This window comes from Trachypithecus francoisi, unplaced genomic scaffold (assembly GCF_009764315.1).
Source record: "Trachypithecus francoisi isolate TF-2019V2 unplaced genomic scaffold, Tfra_2.0 Lachesis_group6, whole genome shotgun sequence".
Lineage (NCBI taxonomy): Eukaryota > Metazoa > Chordata > Mammalia > Primates > Cercopithecidae > Trachypithecus > Trachypithecus francoisi.
The window spans coordinates 70,222,847-70,226,530 of NW_022681471.1; the positions used below are offsets into that span (position 1 = coordinate 70,222,847).

At 49.9% G+C, this 3,684-nt stretch overlaps 1 pseudogene; it reads right to left on the reverse strand.

Annotated features, from left to right (window-relative positions):
• Window positions 1–2,276: 2,276 nt before the first annotated feature.
• Window positions 2,277–3,451, reverse strand: LOC117077641 (annotated as a pseudogene).
• Between the last annotated feature and the right edge of the window lie 233 nt (window positions 3,452–3,684).

Below are 3,684 nucleotides of genomic sequence, written 5' to 3' on the forward strand. Positions count from 1 at the left end.
TTAAATATTTCTTGATGTCAGCAAACATTCAGCTCCAAATGTGTTATGGAAAAGCCATAGCCATTAAAAAATATATCGAGGGGCAGGATTTTAGAAATTATAGTTCATCTGTAAAATGAAACACTAAGTAAAAATAAAATTATAGGAGACTATTAAAGAATTTGGAAAGATGGTAAGTAAAATTTCTTATGCTGAAAATATACCACAATGAAACATACATCCTATATTACATTTTTGGAGGTATTAGTTATTTTCATGTATGTCTCAAATGCTTCAAAAGTTTTTTCTATTTTAGTCAAGTGGTAGAATCAAGAATGATTTTCAATTTTTTCTTTAGAATATTTTAAAAAATGCTTTTAGTTGATAATGTATTGTCTGCATAAAGATGAATGTTTAAAACAAATAGAAACAAAAAATCTCAAATTATAAGTAATTTAATATCAAGTCTCAAAAACTGTACAGGTATCCAGGTACACTCACAATATCTGCGTAGTTTATGAGGGTAAATTGGTATTATCTTTATCAAAGGTCACTTACTAAAGAAGGAAAAAAAAAGATTTTAAGCCTCCCAATCTTTTCATCATTCAATTATACTATGAACGTTTGTTCAGGAAATAAACATGAATGTAATGTTTGTGCACTGTGATCCTGTTGGCAGCTTTGGCTTGCATAAGAAAACAAAATGAAACAACCCAGATGTCCAACAATTACTTAAAACAAATATATCCCTATATCTATATCTAATATGTACATATATCTATCACTCTATCCAGCCCAATCACACATTAGATCACTAAACATCCATGAAAACTATTTTAGAAGAATATTTAATGACATGAAAGTTCAAGAATATCTATAAATCTATGTCTATAATATATATTTATGTGTGAAAAAGCAGATATTGAAACAGTATATACAATAATTTCACATATATATCATAAAATTACGGGGCAGATACAGATGAAAATGTTTCAGGAATGTATAAGTAATCATCAGAAACTATTACGGGTGACATTAATTTTCCTCTGTTAATTTGTCTGCTTCGTGATTTTTTTTTTTTTTCCTGCAATGACGCTGAATTACTTTTCTGACAACAGGGAAAAGGACAGCAATTGGGCACAGGGGAAGGGGGTATTAAACAGTGTGGATTGCAGCAAAACCACCGAAGACAGCGAAATACCCTTTGCAGCCCGCCAAGCTGGCCAAGACACACACACACACACAGGCACACACGCACACACAGGCACACACGCACACATGCACACACACATACCATCAATTACGGTGACCAGGAGACTATGCAGGGGAAACGGGCATACTCTTTACTAGCTGCGCCGGCCGGCACGAGTGCAAATCGGTACAATGCTTATGAAGGGGGCCTTTTGGCAACACACAGGAAAAGTCTTTAAAATGTCTCTATGTGGATCTTGCAAGTCCACAGTTAAGGAGACCACCCCACCGGGATGCTAGCAAAGATTTGGCTTGACAAGGAAGGATTCACTCATCAAAGCACAGAGCACGCAATGTTGGTCTTAAACACAGGGAAAGAACTAGGCACCACCTGAATGTCCAACAATGTGGGAATGATTACAGAAACGTTAAGGTCCACGGATACACTGGAGCACGCTGCAGGCACTGAAGATGACGTTTCATAAGCCTGTTGATAACATGGAAAGAAGTTCAATGGTTTGATTTTTGTTGGTTTTAGTTGCTGAAAAAGGGTTAAGAAACACCACATACATGAACCATTCTATAACAGTGTGTTAAAAGGGAAGGCGGGGTGGGGGTGAGCGAAGGAGAGAGAGGAGAGAAGAGAGCCTGGAAAAGCAGCACACCAAAAAGGTAAAAGTGGTTCTCTCTGGGGAGTAGGACCAGGGGCAATTACTCTCTTGCTTCTTCCCTTATCTAACATCCTTCTCCTTTCTGATGTTTCTACCATGAAATTGTATCACCTGTGCAGTAAACAGAGAATGAAAATGCTTTTTAAACCAAACCACAGGGAAGAGGCAGCCTTTAACCTACAAATGGCACAGATTAGTAAGATTATTCACAACGCCCTTGTAGGGGTGGGCGGGGGAGAGGAAGGGGTGGAGGAGAGGTGGAGAGAGAAAATAGGAAGGGGGGAGAGAGAGGGGGAGGGGGGGGGGGGAGGGAGGGAGGGAGGAGAGAGAGAGAGAAGAGAGAGAGAGAGAGAGAGAGAGAGAGAGAGAGAGAGAGAGAGAGAGACCTGCACTCCCAATACAATAAACACACTGCTGGTGGGTTGGCGGGGAGGGCTGGGGGTGGGGGGTTGTAAACCGGGTGTGAGCCAAGGTTTGGCTCTGCTGGCTGGCTAGCTCCTGGGATGTCTTCATCGCAAGGTGGCCTCCTCGTCGGTGTCTTCCTCGAAATCCTTGACGTCAGCACTAGTGGACTGCCTGGCCCAGGCTCCCCTTTCGGCCTCTCGTTCTTATGCGACTTGAATCTCCCGACGAAAATTTTGCGGTAGTTCAGGAACATGCCATTCATCACGTCGATGGCCCGCTCCGCGGATTCCTGCTTTTGGAAGTGCACGAACCCGTAGCCCTTGGGCCCCTTTTCGTCACAGGCCACTTTGCAGGAAAGGATGTTGCCGAACGCCGAGAAGATGTTGTACAGCGCCTTGTTGTCGATGGTCTTGCCCAGGTTCTTGATGAAGACGTTGCCCACCCCGCTCTTGCGGAGCGACGGGTCCCTCTGGACCACATGATGCGCACTGGCCTGCCCTTTATGACATCAAAGTTCAGGGTCTCCAGGGCCGCTTGGCGTCCACCGGTTGCTGGTAGTTGACATATGCGTAGCCCAATGAGCGGCGGGTGATCTTGTCCCTGCAGATGCGGATGAGAGGATGGCCCAGCTGGACTGAATTTCTCGTACAGCATTGCCTCGGTCACCTCAGGGTGCAGGTCGCCCACGTACAGGGAGGCCATCGGAAAATCTGGGTTCCCCTCACAGTCCCCGCGGGTCTCAGCATCCGCATCTGCATCCGCGGCGGCCGCCGCAGACGCCACCGCGGCCGCCACCCCCTCATTCGCATTCGCATTCGCATCCGCATCCGCATCCCCATCCGCATCCCCCTCCCTCAAGGGGGTCCCCGCAGCCTCCACTGCGGCGGCGGCTCCGGCCGCGCTGCTGCCCTCCGCCACCGCCACCGCCGTTGCCGCCCGGGCGGCCACCGCCTCCCCCGGGGTGGCCTCGGATGCTGCCTCCTCTATTGAGGCCTCGGCCTCCACCTCAGCCTCCACCTCTGCTTCCACCTCCGCCACGGAGGCCTCCGCCACGGCCTCCGCCACGGTCGCCGCCGCAGCCTCCGCCGCCTCCGCCGCCGCCGCCGCCGCAGCCGCTGCCGCCACCGCCGCCGCCACTGTCGCTGCTGTCGCCACGGTCGCCGCTGCCGCCGGGCCGCTGCCGCGACCTCCCTTCCCGCGAGCTGGGGGACGGAGGGGGGGGGAGGGCAGGAGGGCCGGTGGGTGCCGGAACCCAGACCCGATGCGCAAGCGGGATCTGGCGCAGGGGATCCGAACTGGCGAGTTCAAGTCACCTGGGATGGCAGGTGTTGCCAGGAGCGCGCCGGTGCGAGTCGCAGCAGCCTGCAGCCAGCTGCTGTTGCCGCCGCCGCTCGGTCGTGGGCTAGCGCGCAGGGTGCGGGGCGCGGGCGGGCGGGCG